This window comes from Diplotaxodon limnothrissa, linkage group LG11, assembly GCF_057381915.1.
Source record: "Diplotaxodon limnothrissa isolate DT_005_m linkage group LG11, D_limnothrissa_male_GT1.1, whole genome shotgun sequence".
NCBI classification, from domain to species: domain Eukaryota; kingdom Metazoa; phylum Chordata; class Actinopteri; order Cichliformes; family Cichlidae; genus Diplotaxodon; species Diplotaxodon limnothrissa.
Window position 1 is genome coordinate 27,132,433 of NC_140606.1, and position 21,321 is coordinate 27,153,753.

The 21,321-nt window shown below is 40.4% G+C and overlaps 1 pseudogene; it reads left to right on the forward strand.

Annotated features, from left to right (window-relative positions):
- The first annotated feature begins 806 nt into the window (after positions 1 to 806).
- Positions 807 to 21,000, forward strand: LOC146622961 (uncharacterized; annotated as a pseudogene).
- The last annotated feature ends 321 nt before the right edge of the window (positions 21,001 to 21,321 follow it).

The window sequence follows — 21,321 nt, forward strand, 5'->3', positions numbered from 1 at the left end:
GCCCTTCTTATACAGGACGTCTGTATTTGTAATAAATTTGTTTTTATTTTCTCTAGACTCGCTTTTATTGAGTTTAGTTTCAGTTAGTTTTTAGAGTGAGTTTTCTCATTTCAGTTTAGCTTCTTTTTTCTTTTTTTTTGAAAATGTTTCGTTTTAGTTCAGTTTCTATTAGTTTTAGTTTTTATTAATTATTATTTCATGAAGGGAATATGTCAGGGGCCAGATTTCAGAAACACAGTACAGGTAATACAGTAAAAACACAACTTTATTTTAAAAGCAGTTGACTCAGTCTTGTAGACATCCAACGTCTCAATAAGACATCTATCAAAGCCTTATATAGCAAGTTTTAAATATATATTCGATCTATCCTTCAAGCTCAGGAGCTTACGGGTCCTGCACAGAATCTTAGCTGTTCCTAGGACTGCAGTCTTCTGGACAGAGATCTCAGGTGTTGTTCCTGGGCTCTTCTTCGCTTGTCTACCACCACTATGTCCGATTGGTTAGCCACCAACATTTTGTCCGTCTGTATCTAGGAGTCCCACAGAATCTTAGCTCAGTCATTCTTGACCACCCATTTTGACCTCAGGACTTCCAGGCCATACACTCCACAGATGGTCCTGTGTACTACGCTGACCACTTGGTTATAGCTTTACATGTATGCCCTGCCTGCTAGCATCTTACACCCTCCTGTTATGTGCTGGATTGTCTCAGAGGCATCTTAACACAGCCTGCACCTGGGGTCTTGCCTGGTGTGATAGACCCCAGCCTCTGTGGATCTTGTCCTTAGAGCTTGTTTCTGTGTTGCCATGATTAGTGCCTCCATACTGGATTCCTCGATTGTCTGTAGTGCTGTATTGACCTCCTCTAGTAGACCCTCAGAGGGTGGTGGTTACTTCTACAAGATTACTTCACATAATCTTGGTAACCGGCTACCGAGGGTCCAAGTTTCCAGGTTGGCGATGATCCTATCTTTCAGGTCAGTTCCTCTTGCTCAGTTAGCATGTTAAATGTTAACATGAACTCCCTCGCTGAAACAGATCACATACAGTGGACTTGTTCCTCACCCTTCTTACTACTTTCAGTGTTTCTTTTTCATTCTTGCTTATGTGACAAAGGCTTCTGATTTTCAGCGCTCAATAGCCATGGGTCATACATACATACATACTGACTTCAAACTTTTCCACAATTTCTAAATAGTTTTCTTCCCTCTGGTCACGTCTCAGAAAACTTTTGTTAGAACACCTTCCACACTTCCACTGATTTGTGGATTTGTGGATGGGGAGAAACGCTTTGGGGAGAGACGTCAGGTGGCAGCGGCGGTACGTCACAGACTTAAGGACTATGTCGGGAGGGACTGAGCAGCTCGACGGTTTTTATGTGAAATAAATTATATTTTAGAACCCTATATTTTATATTTCCTTGGTACCTCCACTACTCTTCCTGTTTAAGAAGGGTTTCCCTTTTTAGACTTAGAAGAGACTAATAATTAAAAACAGAACATATGTTGTCTTTATCCCGGGCCTGATATATGACTGAGCGTCAGCATAGAGCACTCAGGTGTGTGTTAACAAAATGCTACACCTCTCAGGAGAGGATTTCCCAGCAAATTTATCCCAACGCCAAATGGTGCAATGTTCAGAAAAAACGGCAAAACACCTGATGTCTACATCTCAAACTGTACAGGTCCTTGGTGAACTGAAGCAATATTGTGGAGTGTAGAAGAGTGGATCAAAATTTCTCCACAATAATGTCACAGAATGATATTGTGATAAAGAAAACTGGCTTATCGAGGTTCAAACTATATGTTCGGGCACCATGTCTCTCATATATTTTATTAAGGTTTCATTTTTAAAAAGCCGACACTTTAAATCGGGGTCCCCAATCCCAGTCCGCAAGGGCCGGTCCCTGCAGGTTTTAGATGTGTGCTTGATCCATCACAGCTGATGTAAATGGCTAAATGACCTCTTGAAGTTCTCCAGAGGCCTGGTAATGAACTAATCAATGTGATTCAGGTGTGTTGACCCAGGGTGAGATCTAAAACCTGCAGGGACACCGGCCCTTGTGGACTGGGATTGGGGACCCCTGCTTTAAATGTTTTCGCTTTTAGTGGCATCTAAAGTAGGGTGACCATATTTTGATTTCCAAAAAAGAGGACACTTGGCTCAGTCATGAAGAACTTGCTTAAAGAAACATAAAATTGGCCAGGTATTATAGGAAAAGCCATAAAGCCTTTGAATGAAAACAAACGCTGTTGTAACAGTGATGTACACTGTCTTGTTAGTATATGTATGATTTCTATACATTTTACATCAGATGAAAACTTTGGTTGTAAGATTCCCTGTTAATGCCCTACCTGGCCCCCCTGACAAAGTTTTGCTAGACCCGCCCCTGCACAGTTGCCAGCTGTCAGCTGTAGAAAAGGATCCTGGTGTTATTTGTCTCTCAGAAACAGTTCATAACTTCCCTTCAACTCATTCATGTCACCTAAAAGGTAAACCTGTTTCTCCATCATCTGTTCAGCTCTGATGATTCAGTAAGGACATCTCCTGGTTTCATCTTCATGTTTCAAACATCAGCTGATACTAGAAAGTACGGTGGCCCCTAGAGACAAAGCACGTACAAACTCCAAAACACTTGCAAACTCCAAAACACGTACAAACTCCAAAACACATGCAAAATCCAAAACACTTGCAAACTAAAAAACACATGCAAACTCCAAAACACGTACAGACTCCAAAACACTTGCAAAATCCAAAACACGTACAAATTCCAAAACACTTGCAAAATCCAAAACACGTACAAATTCCAAAACACTTGCAAAATCCAAAACACGTACAAATTCCAAAACACTTGCAAAATCCAAAACACGTACAAATTCCAAAACACTTGCAAAATCCAAAACACTTGCAAATTCCAAAACACGTACAAACTCCAAAACACTTGCAAAATCCAAAACACTTGCAAACTAAAAAACACATGCAAATTCCAAAACACAAATTTGGTTTTGGAAACAAATTAAAACGTACAGCTCTGCTATCACTTCCAACATAAATGAAGACAGAAAACTAAACAGCAGTGACGTTTGTAGGGTTACTGAAGTTGGGCTAGCTGGTATATAATGATGTGCTACGTGACCGCTAGCGACACAGCTATGTTAGCATAATATAAACAAGCTAACCGTTTTCCCACTCGATAAAAGTTAACGTGAGTGTTCTCGGTGGTCAGGAACAAATGTAATCGCATGGCAGGATGCTGTAAAAGGACCAAACTTCAGCCAGGAGAACAACTGAGATAATCCATCCACAATACGAGGTTAGTCATTCATATACTGCTGCATGGGCTGGGCTGTAGTTACATCCTAAGGTTTTAAAAACTGAGCTTAAATAAATGATTAGCGGTAATAAAAGCCGAGGGAGGTCAACGGGGATCACTGACTGTTTTAGGAGCTTTTTGAGATCAAATAGAAGAAAATACAAAACATTAAACATGTTAACAACACAAAAGCCATATTAAACGCAGACTACTTTAGGCCCGGAAGTAGGATTCGTCACGTCATCACTTAACAATCAGATAGATTTCTTCTGAGCCAACAGGGTAAGCAGTTTGAGCAGGAGCACTCAACCCCTCAGGTCATCTCTTATTCACCCTAATGGCATTCGTGCTATTATTGCAGCAGCAAAATTCAGAAAATCCAGGTTTTTCTATGTGTTACTATAGAGCTTCGAAGTCTATGTGCACATTTAACCAAAACTACACGTTTAACAGATGCACTGGGCTGAGTGTTGTGCTTCTTGTTAGACTCCTAAAAATAATTTATTAATTAATTAATTTTTTTAAGAACCTAAAGTGTCAATTCTCATCAAATCAATTCTTCCCGTGTAGCAGCAGATGGCCTCTTAAGTAATTAATCGTGCTCCAATTCCTCCTATTGTCTTTTCTGCTACTTGAATACTGTAAAGTGATCGTCTGGTTCCAAAATGCTAAAAAATAAATGGTCAATCAGTTAATTGTTGCACTGTCCTTATTAGTTAACTTTTGTGCTTTATCTTTTTATTATAGATTGGACAGGCAAACGCAGGCAACCTCTTTCATCCATCAAGTGTTTGGTGGGTACCTAAGATCCAGAGGTAAGTCACTGTTTTTTAAGGTTTGATTTATTTTTCTTTTATTTGTCTTTTTATGTCTTACAGCTTGTGTGATACTCATAGCACTGATTTCTGTTTCTGTTAAACGTTTAAACTGCAAAGCTGTCTCAGATACATTTGACCCTTTTCTGGATATCACTCTGGAAATTAAGGTAATTGGACAACATTCAAAGTGACGTTGCTACTATGTATTCTCTGCATTATGGAGTGTGAGGTTTTTCCTCTCTCTCTCTGTTCATATAGACTGCTCCAAATGTCTCCAAAGCTCTGAAGCAGTTTGTCAAGCCAGAACAGCTGGATGGCGAAAATGCTTACAAATGCACCAAGTCAGTCAAAGAGATGCCAAACCATGATGAATGTTTGTTTCCTTCAGGTGCAAAAAAATGGTAACGGCCTCAAAAAGATTCACAATCCATCGCAGCGCCAATGTGCTCACCCTCTCACTCAAACGCTTTGCAGACTTCAGTGGAGGCAAAATCACAAAGTCAAATGGCCAATAGTGTCTGCTTAAGTCATAAAGATACATGACAGATGCTTTGTTTTATTATAAAACAGGATATTTGCATGTAATGTTTGAAATTCTTTGTGTGGTGGTCATCAGGATGTGAAGTATTTGGAGCATCTGGATCTGCGGCCCTTCATGTCTCAGTCCCACGGGGAGCCCCAGCTCTACAGGCTGTATGCTGTGCTGGTAAACTCTGGATTGAGTTGTCATGCTGGACACTATTTCTGCTATATTAAGGTACTGGCTGTGCCCGAATCTGTTTGAATGCTGCTGTTGCTTAGTACAAACAAACACACACCATAAACAACACATTTAAGCAGAAAACTGAATGCAAACAGAGAAAAATACTTTGTATGCATTGAAAGAAAGAAAAAAAAAAAAGACCCCTATATAACCATAAGATTCTTCTTTTTAGCTCAAATTCAATTCAGAAACTGAATCTGCTGTGTCACATCTCTCTCATTCTGTCTCACAGGCCAGCAATTTGCAGTGGTTTCAGATGAATGACTCGTCCGTGTCAGTCAGTGACATTAGGACCGTTCTCAACCAGCAGGCATATGTCCTCTTCTACATCAAGTGAGTAAACATCGGTATTTTTAAACATTCTAGGCTTATTCCTTCAGTAGAACTTTTCCCATCATTATTTAATAATGTAGACATGTTTATTCCCACTTTTCTTGTAGAAAATGTATTATTATAACCTAATGTTATAATGTTGATGCTTTGTCATGGTTAATATTATATTATATTAATATTTCTTTTATTTATTTTGGCCACATCAGATCTCTGGCAGTAATCATGGCAGTTTGACGTCTACGGCTCCTGTTGCTAATGGAATAGGCAATGACCATAGCCAACCAAAGTAAGCCTAACACTGAACTAAAAAAAAATTATTGCTCTGCTGTCCATTTTATGCATTTAAATTTTTAAGTTTAGAGGAGTGATCTTAAAACTGTGCAGACTTTCCTCTCTGCCAGTGTGACAAAGCATTGCTCATATTGCTTTTGTATTTTATTTTTCCAGCAAAGATGCCTCATCCCAGGCTAGTTCTTCTCAGAGCATTCATCCTGCTGCTAATGAAAGCCAGGATTTCTCCACTCCTGTCACAAGGGGTAAAACTCCATCTGAACCCCTGCCTCACTGTACAGAATCCTCCGCCGTTAGCGCTTCACCCTCAGCTACTGCTACAACTACCCCTTCTGTTGCAGCTAAAGAATCTGCTTCCGCTCATTCTTCTTCTGGGCAAGATGGCAACCCTGCAGCCTTACCCCCTCAGCCGGGCTGCTCTCAAAGCACCAGTGGGGCCTCTGCAGCTCGACAGAAAGTTAGCGTAAGCAAGGATGAAGCCAAGGATCTACCACAAGATAAATGTGTTGTAATAGTAATTTTACAATGTATGTTGAAGGGATATTACTGCCCTCTGTTGGTGTGTCTGTGCATTACACTCAAAAGGTGTTCGTTAAAAACATCAGGTTATGGGCCCAGAGGTCGCCAAGGGAAGCTGCTAACACGTTTCTTTTGGGAGTCATAAACAGAATTGTGGGATTCACAATGGAAGATAGACTGTTTATTGACAAGCTGAGCGGACCGGAGAATTGGGCAACGTGGAAATTTCAACTGGAGCACCTGTTGAAGGCAAAAGGACTGTGGGGTATGGTACAGGAGACGGAGCAGTTAGCTGCGGATGCTAATGCCCAAGCACGAGCTGAATTTGAACGGAAGAAAGAAAAGGCATTTTCAGTGCTGGTACTGAATGTAAGTACACCCCAACTGTACTTGATAACAAACTGTAAGACCCCCAAAGAAGCATGGGAGATGCTAAAAGCACAGTTTGAAAGAGATACTGTTGCTAACAAGCTATTTCTGAAGAAGTACTTCCGGTGTGAAATGAAGGAAGGAGAACATCTCAATGATCATTTAAAGAGGATGAAGGAACTTACTGATCAGCTAGGGGCAATAGGTTCTGTAATTGAAGAGGAAGATCAAATTGTCACTAGGGCTGGGCAAAACGATTATTTTCCTAATCGATGAATCTAGCGATTAATTTTTCGATGCATCGATTAATCTAACGATTCATTTTTCAATCCGATTCGATTCGATTAACGATTTTTTTCCCCATTATTTGACTTGTATAGCAATTTCACATTTATTAATTTATGTATATAAATGAAAAACACAAATCTATTCATTTGAAGACCTTTTAATAAAAAATAAAAAAAATTGCAAAATAAAGTTGTAGAGGTCATACAATCAATACAATAGAGATAGCATTTAACAAGAAATGAAATGTGCAAACATATATAAAATTAAGGAAAAGTTAACAAAACATTTCAAATAAATAGCAACAATGGTGTCTTTAAACAAACAAAATGTAATATTCACTTTGCTTTCTGCCAAAAAGTGCTCTTCCTTCACAAAACAAAATCCACAATAACATTGTACTACAATCTTCTGTTTTTAACAAAAAATTAAATGTTTTGCAAAACAAATATAACAAAGGAAATCATAGCAAAAAATTAATAATATACAAACAGCAGCAATGGCGTCTTTGAACAAATAATGAAATGACAAGTTTCCCCTAAGTAGGACTCTGTGACCAGACTTGTCCAAGCATCAGTGGTAAGGGAGATTTTGGATGTGGCTTTTTTTAGTTCATTCCTTAGTTTCTCCACTGAAGTTTCATACTTTCTCTCCATCATGCTTGTAAAATGACGCCTAGACGGCAGAGTGTAACCTGGTTGGAAAGTGGTCAGCATTTCTTTGAATCCCTCACCCACAGCAAGTGGTCTCTTGTCTTTTAAAATCATAGCTAAGACGCTCTCAGTAAGTACAGCCACCTCCTGGGGGGTGCATGGTGTACTTCTTCTCTGACAGTAGTCCTCCAGACTTTTCTGTTTATTCCTGAAATCATAAATCACACAGCACACAGATGAATTCGAATAATTACAAAATAATTATATGGAAAGCATAATATCAAAATAATTTGATAAGGATCTGGTTGAGCTAGATAGATAGATACACACACACTGTTATGCCATGTGCTTTCATAGCATAACAGTAAGAGGTTAATAATAATCCCCAATGTTGAACATATGATATGCAGTAATCATGATGGCTGGAAAAGATAATGTTTAAACAGCCATAGCTGATGGCACCTTTACTGGTGCACTGCTTTCTAGTCATTAGATGGCATAACTTTGACTTATAAGATCAAGCTGGAGAAGCATAATGTATAAAAACAGCATTCAAATAGGATGAAACACATTAAATTTGACAAATCAAGAGTTCATTGTCATTTTGCTTTTGCAAGCACTTTAACAATGTTGTAACAGTGTCCACGACGGCTACGTTTAGCAGGTGGTGCATTATCCTTGTTAACATTTCTCCTGCGGCCAATTCGCTGTCTCACATTTTTGTCTTTCGCCGATTCTGATAATCAGCCTGCGTGCATTCAGACTCATTTTGCCAGCATGGGCCACAAAAAAAACCCCAATAACAACAGCAGCTGCTATATGTTACTGCTCAGCAGCTTAAATGAGTTTTGCATTTACGGAGGTTGGGTGTTTATCTGTGTCTATGAGTGAGTGTACGTCTACGGGGGGGGCGGTCTGGATGAATTAACGGGTAAAAACTAGCGTTAGTAAAAAAGTTGAAAACTTACGGTGGTTTGTCCTTGCAGAAGCTGCTCCTGGATGCCGTCGTTTGAGGTGCTGGTGCATAGCCGTCGTGCTTTTATGATAGGCCATTTCCACCTCACAAAGCCGGCAAACGACTGAATCACTTCCTTTTCTGTTAAAATATCCCCATACTGTAGAACTGCGTGTTCGGGTGGAGTGATTTAAGTTGACTGCAACTGCCTCACTCATGATTCCGCTACTCGCTGCCGCCATGTCTTTTTTTGAAAGTGACGACGCATCGACGCAGATTTTTTTACGTCGACGTATTTTTTGCGTCGACGTAATCGATTACGTCGACGCGTTGTCCCAGCCCTAATTGTCACCCTTCTAGGTAGTAGTGATGGGATTTCCGGCTCTTTTTAGAGATCCGGCTCTTTCGGTTCGGCTCACTAAAAAGAGCCGGCTCTTTCGGCTCCGAACCGGCTCTTCAGGTTGTTTTGTTGCTTTAATTAATTTATTATTAACAATAATATAAAATTATGCACAAAAGGAATTACTAACGTAAAAAGTGGTTTTATTTATATATGTTTATATATAAATATATGCGGTGGCCCCTAGAGACAAAACACGTACAAACTCCAAAACACATTTCTAGCATGAACTGAACTTCCAAAGCAGAGCTACTAGATCACTTAAATTACACAATTGAAAGCATGTGTGTATTGTTTGTGTATTTATACACAGGCACTCATATATATATTCAAATAATTTAAAAAAAAGTTCATTTACCTGTTATTACCACACACCAAATCCGGTCGTTGGTACTTGCTGGCTTGTGTAGCCACAAGATAACAAAGGCTCAACACTGCGCCCAGCATCCTGGAGCACTTCTGTTGTCTTTTGTACGTGTTTTGAGTTTTTATGTGCTTCTGAGTTTTTATATGCTTCTGAGTTTTTACGTGCTTCGGAGTTTGTACGTGTATTTACGTGCTTTGGAGTTTTTACGTGTTTTGGAGTTTGTACGTGTTTTTACGTGTTTTGGAGTTTGTACATGCTTCAGAGTAGGGCTGGGCCATATTATACCGTTCACGGTAATACCGGTATAATGTTAGGCAACGATAGGAAAATGAAATATCGCGATAGAATGGGAGTAAAACGCGCATGCGCAGTGCCTTTGTTTTCATACGCACATGGCCGATTGTTGAGTGAAACAGATGATCCAGAATTGGTTTGTAAAAATGGTGCAACTTCCGTGATGTGGAACTGGTTTGGTGTTTGTCCGTCAGATACACAACAAAGCACATTTTTTTGCAGAACATGCAAGCGGCCGTTGTTATTGTCGTATTTGTCGGACTAAGATGCTCTTAAATCTGGGAGTAATCTGGGTCCTAAACTCCGTATTCTTCAGGTCAAACAACACTGCAGCATCACTTAGAGTTAAAAACTGTCTAAATTCTTTCATCTTTAATAAAACGATCAGCATTGCTGCTTTACCAGGTGTAACTATGAAGTTTAACTTCCAGGCATCCATGAAAACAAAAGTTATTACATTTAACGGAGTTAGAAGTTAGCAGGAAGCTAGCGGAAGTTAGCTCGCTAGTTTCGCTAGTTACCTAAGCATGATATTGCATGTTCTGACTGAGAGATTTCTGAAAAAAATCAAACGTACACCTCTGCTATCACTTGCAACATAAATGAAGACAGGAAACTAAACAGCAGTGACGTTTGTAGGGCTACTGAAGTTGGGCTAGCTGGTATATAATGATGTGCTACGTGATCGCTAGCGACACAGCTATGTTAGCATAACATAAACAGTGAAGCTGGAGGACGAACACTAACACTTTTCCACTTATAAAAGTTAACGTGAAGGTTCTTCATGGTTAGAGACAAATGCAATCGCATGGCAGGATGCTGTAAACGGACCAAACTTCAGTCAGGAGAACAACTGAGATAATCCATCCACAATACGAGGTTAGTCATTAATATACTGCAACAACATGGGAATAGAGCAGCTGCCAGAGAATTCAACATTAAGGAATCAATGGTACAGAAATGGAGGAAGCAAGAAGAATGAGTTTAATAAAGTTTGATTTATCTGACTGCTTTGTTTCGCTTAATGTGCCTTATAATCCCGTGCACCTTATGGTCCGAAAAATGCGTACTGCACACTGCAGTTTAATGTTGCAAAGCACCTCTTTTTAACTTAAGTGGATATTATACATGGTTATGCTCAGGACATGTCAGCCCATTTCTAGTGGAAATGCCTTTTGGTTAAACTTTCAGCAAGGAATTTGCATTTGTACTGTTACATTTTTATAAAGCTTTAATGTACATAAAAACCAGCTTCTTGTTTAAGTGAATATAAATGGAAGGTTGTCTTTTTGCGCTAGTAATGTTGTGGAGTTGTATTTTGTCTCGCATCAATTATATCGTCGGTTATATCGTTATCGCAAATTTTCAAATATATATCGTGATAAATATTTTTGGCCATATCGCCCTGCTCTACTTCAGAGTTCGTACGTGATTTGAAGTTTGTATGTGCTTTGTCTCTAGGGGCCACCGTAAATATACTTTTATTTATTCACTCCACATAAAATGTAATAAATAAATCATATAATACAAAAATCAACTATTCACATTTCAAGTTTTAACTATTTAAATTTTCAGCTTTTTCCTTTCACAAATTTAAAGTGAAAAGAACACAAAACACTGCAAACCACAACACAATTAAATATAAATTATAATATGAAAACTAAAAGAACATGCATATTCTCTGTCATATGGACCTGCATGAATAAACTTTCTCAATCCTTTATCATCTGCAACCGAAAATAGTTGTGGATGATTACTATACCTTTCTAATGTTGTTGTCCCTGCCTCTCTTTCTCTCTCTCTGGCTCTGTTCCTGTGCTACTGAGTGTAACTACCGCCCCTCCCCCCTCTGCCCAGCGTAAAGCACAAGGCTCGCGTGCAGAGTGAAGCGGAAAAAAAGTGCGAGAGAGAGGCTGAGAGAAAGAAAAAAAAAAAAAAACCCCACGTGACGGCTCGCGATAAGGAGCCGGCTCGCGTCGTTCACGTCAAAGAGCCGGCTCTAAGAGCCATTTCGTTCGCGAACGACCCATCACTACTAGGTAGTTTGCCACCCAGCTATGCAACTGTTGTTACTGCTTTGGAGACAAAGATGGACAGTCTGACACTACAGTTTGTTCAACAAGCCTTGATAAATGAGGAACAAAAGCGAGTGCTTACTGACAACACCACTGTGTCCAGTAGTGTATCAGCGATGTCATCTCAGATGCATAGAAATGAACAGAGTGGATCAAAAACAGTGGGAGCAAACAGCTCCGACTCATGGAGATGTTACAAATATGGGAAGGAAGGACATATCAAGCGTGATTGTCCAAGCATTAAAAAGAAATACAAGGCCCACAAGGCTAAAAGCGTGGTGTATAAGGACAAAGAGGATGCATTTGAGGGAGCTTTTGTTGTAAATGAGTCATGTAAAAGTGATGCACAACAAGAAGAATGGTTAATTGATTCAGGAGTGTCAAAACACATGACATGGAATAAAGAAGCTCTACAGAACTACCAAGAGTTTTCAGAACCACAAACAGTAAAACTCAGTGATGGCAGAGTAGTTGAGGCTTTAGGTCTGGGCAACATAACAATGAAAATGTCATTCAGAGTTAGTAATGGAAAAGATGCCACAATGTATGATGTGCTGTATGTTCCCAAGTTATCAATGAACCTTTTCTCAGTGGGAGCTGCTGCCAAGAAGGGAAACACAGTGAAGTTCAAAAGGACTCATTGCTACATAAGAGGAAAGAATGGAGCTCTCCATAGAATGGGAACACAAAGATCTGACGGCTTGTATCAGCTGGATATTGAGGGAAACTGCACAACCTGTCATGGAGCGTCAACTGCTTCAGTTCCAGCAAGTATGTGGCATCAGCGCCTAGGTCACACTACAAATCTGAAAAGAGTAAAAAACTTGGTAATAGGAGTTAGCCTTACAAATGAAGAGGAGGACATTTTTTGTGAAGCTTGTGTTGAGGGCAAATTATCAAGAAAACCTTACAAATCAGTGGGAGAAATACGAACAAAACGCAAGTTGCAATTAGTGCATAGTGACGTTTGTGGTCGTTTTCAAACTGAGTCACTACCCAGATAGCAAGGAGACATTGAACAGATGTTGATTTTCCATCTGAACCATCAGAATCGTCAGGATTGAAATATCAACACAAAACCAATGTTGAAACAACATTGAAAACGTATTCTACGCTAGATTCGACACAGCGAACACCATGAGACCGGACAGTGTGCGCACCGCGGATGACGTCAGTGTGCACACTGTGTCTGAGGAGGATGTGCGGAAGTGCTTCAGGAAGGTGAACGCGCGCAAAGCTACTGGTCCGGACGGGATTCCCGGCCGCGTCCTCAAGTCATGCGCGGCTCAGCTGGCTGGAGTGTTCACACACATCTTCAACCTTTCCCTCTCTCTGTCTGTAGTCCCAGCCTGCTTCAAAATGGCCACCATCGTCCCTGTACCCAAATCCTCCACCATCTCCTCATTGAACGACTGGCGACCTGTAGCCCTGACCCCCATCGTGAGCAAATGCTTCGAGAAGCTGGTCAGGGACTTCATCTGCTCTGCACTACCAGACTCACTGGACCCTCTACAGTTCGCATACCGCCACAACAGGTCCACTGATGATGCCATAGCCCTGACACTACATACTGCCCTGTCACACCTGGAGAAGAGAGACACGTATGTGAGAATGCTGTTTGTAGATTACAGCTCAGCATTCAACACCATCGTTCCCTCGAAGCTGGACAGGAAACTGCAGGATCTAGGACTGAGCAGCTCCCTCTGCAGCTGGATCCTTAGCTTCCTGTCTGACAGACGCCAGGTGGTCAGACTGGGCAGCATCACCTCATCCCCCATCACACTGAACACTGGTGCTCCACAGGGGTGTGTACTGAGCCCTCTCCTGTACTCACTCTACACCTACGACTGCACAGCCACTAGCAACTCCAACATCATTGTGAAGTTTGCGGATGACACTACAGTGGTGGGTCTTATCACCAACGGTGATGAGACGGCTTACAGGGAGGAGGTCAGCGCCCTGACCCACTGGTGTCAAGACAACCATCTCACCCTCAACGTCGCAAAGACAAAGGAGTTGATAGTGGACTTCCGGAGGTGCAGAGAAGTACACACCCCCATCACCATCAACGGCGCTGCTGTGGAGAGAGTGAGCAGCTTCCGGTTCCTTGGAGTACATCTGGCTGAGGATCTTACGTGGTCAGTACACATAAAAAAAACAGTGAAGAAGGCGCAGCAGCGCCTCTTCTTTCTCAGGAGACTGAAAAGATTCGGCATGAGCCCCCGCATCCTCAGGACCTTCTATCACTGTGCCATTGAGAGCATCCTCACTGGATGCATCACCACCTGGTATGGCAACAGCACCGCCTACAACTGCAAAGCTCTCCAGCGAGTAGTGCGGTGCTCTGAACGGATAATTGGAGGTGAGCTTCCCTCCCTCCAAGACATCTACAGGAAGCGCTGCCTGAGGAAAGCGGGGAGGATCATCAAGGACTCCAGTCACCCCAGCCATAAACTGTTCAGACTGCTTCCATCAGGAAGGAGGTTCTGCAGCATCCGGTCCCGAACCAGCAGACTGAGAGACAGCTTTTTCCACCAGGCCATCAGACTGCTGAACACTTCATAGACACCTCAGCTTCACTACTGGAACTTCAACATTATGCACTACATACTGTATATAAATGCCACTTGTTTTGCACAATATCCAACTACAAACCTCTGTATATTTTATATATATATATATATATATATATATATATATATATATATATATATATATATATATATATATATTTTTTACTATTTAATTTGTAAAAATGTGTATACACACACACACACACACACACACACACACACACACGTAGGAAAATATTTAGTATACACATCCAGAAATGCATACACTATTATATATTGTACATATATTTATTAGTTTCAGATTAGCCATTCTTGTATTTTGCTCGTTTGTGTTGTTGTGTTTGCACATCTCTGTTGCTTGTGGGGCTCGCACACAAGAATTTCACTCGCATGTGCTGTGCCAGTGTGCCTGCACATGTGATGTGACAATAAAAGTGATTTGATTTGATTTGAAATACTGATGAAACCTGACACTGACATTGAAATAACATTGATTCACTGTTGTTCTGTCATCGTTGATTGTTGATCTATTTATAGTTGACAAGGTGACAACAATCACGTTGAAAAATCATCAATTTATGGTTGAGCGGGAAATTAAAGCTGCTACCACTTGGACTATTCCGCAGCACCCCTATCACATTGGTACGTCCCTCCAGGTAACCATTGTCTTGTACAGTAGAGCGGGACATTAGATTTACTCTCAGCGGAATTGACCGGAGAAGGCATCAGTTCATGCACTGCACTGGCCTGCACCACGATTAGTATAAGGTAAGAATGAATGACTTTTGTTCTATTCGTTATTTCCATGGTTGCATTTGAATAACAGTAAAAAACAAACAAACTTGTTAATGTAAAGTTTCGGATAAAATGTGGGAGCCCGAAATTTTGTCTACTTTCATCTTACAATCCGGCAACAAATAAATTGCACTGCAAACAAAGTCTATCAACAAAGAAAACATTTTCGTTTCATACTTTTCCGTTATATTCCCTTACAAAGCTAGCTTTAACGCTTCGAGGGTTCCTTTGTTCTTGCCGTCGCCTCGGCGCTTGACCCAGACTTTCGCTCTGTAGTTGCTTTTTAGCATAGTACTACAAAAAATTGTAAATCTGTGATATATGATTGATAAACGTAAAAGTAACTGTATAAATGTGTTCAATGACTTTGTTACTTTTAATGATTGGAGAGCACCCACTTCGATTCGCACTCAATTCAAACTCTACGCTGCACGCTCACCTACCTTGCGTTTGCACCTTTTGTCCACACGTAAACTGCGTTTTCATCAACTGAAAACTGAGATTTTTTAAAGACGCCTGCCAGGGCGGATATTTTCGAAAACTCCGTTTTAGCATTTACGTGTGGACAAAGGAAGACGGAGAAAACGCAGCGTCAAAGGTGTGCGCCTATTTTGATGCCACACTGTGCGCCAAGTTTTTGTCTCGGTGCCATGAATTCCTACAATGGCAGACTTAGACAAAATACTGTTAATTTTATTATCTTCAGTGTTTAAATGCTTACATATACACACGCAGTTGTATGTTTAAAAAAAAAAAAAAAAGAGTTTGTTTTATCGGGTTTGCTTGTAATTGTTGCCTATATACATTTTAAGCTATTATTTATTATTTAGTTCAATCAATAGATCAAGTTTTGTAGTGACTATGAAATATATTGTAATTATCTGTTTCCTGTTTATCCTAGACAGGGCAAAAAAGGACTCCAAATTTTAAAAAAAGATAAAAATGAAAGACTGGTGCATTGTGCAGTTCAGCACTGGTGGTACAGAAATAGTCCCTAGTTCATGGATAAATGGGGAGAAATTGTCATGGCCTCCATATCCTCCGTGAGACACATTCAGGATCCACGCCACAGTAAAGAGGAGAGTTCATCCTGGTGCAACATGGCTCACCTATGCACCAGTCCGACTTCTAATAAGCCATGGTGGGTATCATCTGGATTGGTGTTGTATAAATGTAACAATAACAAGTTTTTCGTGTCCTAATTTATGTCTGGCCATACATTGTGTTTGTACTTCCAGGCACATTTCACGAAGCAGAACGCAGTCTTCAGAAATATCTAAGTGAACACTGTGATACGTCTGACCTTCAGTCCGAAGCTGAAACTCAGACCAGTCATAAAAGAAAGCACAAGTAAAACTTTTTTTATTTCACAAACATATCTTTGATTGCTAAGAATTTATGATCTTGTCTTTTATACATATCTGTGGTGCTTCCTTACTGCAATATCACCACATAATATAGTCCAAAAAGTGGAAGCTTGTAAACTTTTTATAGATGCAAAGCCGTGTACACTTGTGCACTTCAAAAATTCCTTGTATACTGTACCTTCTTGCACATCTCCGTTTCCTGTGTGTGTTGTTATAAATCAAACTGTAACTTTAGGAATTAATATTCCAAAAGCACATTTGTAATTACTTATGACCGTTTTCAACTTTTTTTCTTTAGACCAAATCCCCTGTACACATATAGTGACTCAGAGGATGAGCAGCCCACAAAAAAACGGTTTCCCCAGGCGCCTCGAGTGACAATACCAGGTAATAAAATACTGTCTGGTGTCTTTGTACATATCTGTGTGTGACACAAGGAAACTTTTGACAAGTTGTCTGTATTCTTAAATACTTAAAAAAAATTATCTTTTTCTGTCAGACCTGACAAGAGCTGTTAACGAACTCCGTGAGGAGGTCAGAGCCATCCGCAATACCGGCTGCAATGAATCGGTAGATGCTGGGGTACTGCCTCTGGATTTGCCCTTGCACAACATTGAGGAGCTAAACAATGCAGAGGCACCTCTTCAATCACAAGAGGCAAATAAGGCAATGGTAAGTATATAAAGGTTATGTACACTTTGTAACTATAAAGTGTAATAGCTGTCAGATGTGATTTAAATACAAAACAACGGCCTGTTGATTAAACACACAAGCACTTGCATACACATTAAAGACATGAGACACGCTAATTCCATCTCTTAAAATGTGTCTATAGGTGAGACGCTTTACCTTGATTGGAGGGACCACACTGGAGGTGCGAGTCCGCCGTGTAATGGCTTATGCCATTACAAACGAGCTGGCCTCGGTACTAAACTGGGCAGGGGAAAAAACCAAGGACCAGACAAAGCAAAAAAGGGCATTTAAAGATACAGCGCTCTGCAAATGCATATTTGGTAAGTTTTACTGTTTTTTTGCTATATTACTTTGTCCTTCTTAATAACAAGACTTTCATGTCCGGTTAATCTGGAGATGGAGTCTTTGGTCTTTGGCTTGTTTAGTCCTCGGGTTGTAGTTTGTACAGCCCGAGGACCCCATGTTTATTTTGTTTTAAAGACAGTTAACAAGAGCTTATTCATGTGCTCTAATTCACTTTTTTTGTTTGTGTGTGTGTGTGTGTGTGTGTGTGTATTTTTGTCCTAGATGGCCTGACGCAGCAGTTAGGGGCAAACTCTATGTCCGAGTTTGTCTTTGCACAAGCAGTGCAGAAATGGCTCCGATACGCCCCAGATCGTTTGGGTGGTGCAGGACGCACATCATGCATCCCCATCCCAGAGTAAAAAATTACAAACTTCTGTGAAACATATAAATGTAAATAGGAAACTGTCTTTTAATAAAGTATTTAGCAAACGAAACATGCCTATTGACCTTTTTTTGTTTAGTTTTTTCTCTGTTACATCACATGCAATGCTTTCTTATTTTAGGATATTAATATTGACATGATACATTGTGAGACATTTGGTTTTTTTTTTTTTTTTAAAAGGGTGTCCAATTTGAGGAATAAGTACAATTATGTGTTTAGGTGGTTTAAGTATTGATGGAAACATGCAGTAGTTTAGTATTGGTTAAAATACCTATAAAGAGAGGTAGATTTCCAGTCATGATTTAACTGTTGTTTTAATAAAAAGCAACTGTGCGAAAGAGGTGGAAAATCAACACCATAGCTCAACAGTGTTTCAATATCAGAATCTGACATTGTTTCAATGTCAACAGTATTAGAAAATATAACGTTGAATCAATGTCAGGTTTCAACATTGATTCAACATCAAAACCTGACGTTTCAACGTTAAAAAAGGGTGCAAGAGTGACGTTAGGTCAACGTCACACTTCAACGTTGATTCAATGACATCACCTGATATTGACTCAACATTGTTTCAATGTTTCCTTGCTATCTGGGTAGGAGGAAAAAAGTACTTTGTGACTTTCATTGATGACTACTCCAGATGTTGTAAAGTGTATTTCATAAGAGAAAAAACAGAAGTCCTGAGCAAGTTCAAAGAGCTTGAAAGAACCTTCTCAAATGAATGTGGACAGGGAGTAATAAGACTCAGAACTGACAATGGTGGGGAATACACATCTAAAGAGTTTCAAGAATATTTGAAAGCTCAAGGCATCCACCATGAAATGACTGTACCACACACACCACAGCAAAATGGTGTTGCAGAGAGAAAAAACAGAACTCTAGTGGAATCAGCTAGAAGCATGCTGTCACATGCAAAGTTGCCAAACACATTCTGGGCAGAAGCTGTTGCTACTGCAGCTTACATACAGAATAAGCTCCCAACATCTGCTTTAAAGAACGAAACACCCTATCAGAGATGGTATGAAAAAAAACCCAGACATTAGCCATATGAAAGTATTTGGTTGTGTTGCCTATGCTCATATTCCAGACAGAGAAAGAAGCTGGACAAAAAGGCAGTGTTGTCGCAAAATGTGCAACAACAGGGACTGAAGGACTAAATACTAAAGGAGCAGTATCAGTCCAAGTATCAGTCCAAGCCTAGTTCTAGTTGCAATGAAAAACGATCTTCCCGAGACAGGAAAAGACTGTACTCTAGCTCTGGCAGAGATAGAGAAAAACACTACAGGGATAGGAGTCACGAACGAGAAAGCGACGTTGATCGTCACCGGTACAGACGGGACTACAAAGACAGTCACCACCGCCAGTACAGGGATTGTTTCCCCCTTTCTGGACGTTACTACAGGGAATGGGAGGCCGATCGTCACCGGGAGCGAACCTTCCAGCACCCTCGGGAGCGTGATCGCGACAGGTGCTCTAACCATACTTTTTTTTTTTTTTTAAATGACATCAGAAACAGCAGTATGCGACATTACGTGATGGCAGAGCTTCAGTTCATCCTTTGTCATCTGTTGGTCTTCCATGGTCTCTTGTGTTCTGGGGGCCTCTGGATGTCTGGAGTTTTGATCTCCTCCATACCCGCTTCACACCCTGGAGGACGGGGCTGTGGCCCCCCCACACTCCCTAGCAGATCATTACATGGAGAAACCTTTGGAATGCAAGCATGCTGATCCACACAGGTATGCACACATGGGTATTCACAGACGCGGACTAAAGCTTTCTTGGCTGCTGCCTCAAAGCACACTGTGCGCTGTCTATCTTGCGTGCTGCACAATATCGTTTATTATTTAGTAAATATTGATATCTATGACTAGCTAGTTTATTGTGATGGTGCTTTGTTTTCTCTATTATTATGTTGCTCTTTGTTGTTTGCTGTCTCCTCTGTTTGTTTTTTTTGTTTGTTTGTTTTTTTTCTTTTTCTCCATACAGGTGACCCAGGAGTTCTTTTTTTTTTTTCTCTCTCTCTCTTCCCCCCCCTTCTCACCGTCTCTTCTCCCCTTTGGTTTTCTTTCTTTCTCTCCCCCTCTTTCTCTCATTCACTCCCCCTGTCCTATTTATTTAAAAAAAAATAAATAAATAAAAAAAAATGCTCTAACCATTACTACCGCTACCGGTCAAGAGAGGACATTGACCATGAGCGAAGGGGATATGGTTACTCCCACCGAGAGGAGTCTCGTGGCAGTCGGAGGTGGTTGCAGGATAGTAAAGACTCCTGGACAATTGAGGATAAGAGTAATGGCAAAGAGAGAGAAAATTACTCCTCAAAGGAAGGAAATTTCTCACCTTCTACAGCACCAGAAACAAACAAGTTCAAGGGCTCGCCTTTCCTCTCCAGACAAAGAGGTTCAAAATCGCAAGAGGACTCTCAGCAAAGACAGGGACGACAGCTCTGAGGCCCGCCACACTAAAAAACACAAAAAGAGTAAGAAAAAGAAGAAATCAAAGGATAAAGACAGACACCGTGAGAGTGGGTGAGTATTGCCATCTTTCTCTCGATCCTTTAATGAAAACAGAAGGAAATGTGTTTGTTTGTTTTAAGCTAGATTTTTTTTGAAAATAATATGGGGTTAAAGCTCACTATCAGTATTAATATTTTCTTAAAAACGGAAAGAATTTTCATCATTTTATTGATAATGGGTCACTTTTTCTGTCTTAGGCTGGCCGTAAAGCTTGAGATCTTGGTTTTGTTAAACAATGTGATTGGTTCTCTGTCATCCCGTAGAAGTTCTGACGGAGATTCAGACAGAGCTGCGGAAATGAAGAAGAAAAAGAAAAAGAAGAGACATCGGGACAGCGATCCCGAACTGCACAGCCCAGTGCTCTGAGCCAGGGCCGTGCAGAGAGGTTTAAAGGGGCGGGTGCTTAAAGCTAAAAAGGGGCACATTGAGCCAGGCTGAATAACAACAACACACATTCATCAAGAATCTAATATGGGCAACAAGGCAAAGCAAACGTAGCCGATGTTTTACCTGATGGGTACAATGTTGCTGTTGAGGGGTTGCTGTGGATAGTGCTGGAGGGCAGGGCTGTGTTGATCTGAGACTGTAGACATTAAAAAGTCCATAGGAGAGATGGTAGCTGATTAAACAAGTGTCATGAGATAATAACTAAATGCAAAGATTGGTGACAGCGCTTAGGCTCTGCCTGTGAATCACTCTTTGCTTCTCTTCTTCCTTCCATCCCATCTTTTCATATATCACTCTCCACTTGCTATGTGAGAACAAGGCACAACTTGCTATTGCAATAAACTATAATTTAATCATCCACACCTAACAACTCCAGCACTTAATCTACAATAAAATGATGAGAGAAAAATGTTATAGCACTGCCTTTAGTAGCCTCACACAGCTCTGTTTCCTCCTCATGTCCTTACCAGGCATGTCTGGACAATGTTATATCAGTAATATTTTTTTTAAAAATCCATCTAAATAAAACACACACATGCACACACACAAAGTGACATTTTAGACCTTCTTCAGAATACTGTATATACTATGGTGCTGATCCAGAATCCTTACATTATTATTTATTACTAGAGCTACAATAATAAAGCAAAGAGGAGGGGAGTAATAAATATAAAATAATGTATTTATGATGATTCCATTTGTTTCACTATCCACTCTGTGCAGGGCAAAGCTTATTACATTTTTAAACTGTAGAGATACAATCATTTTA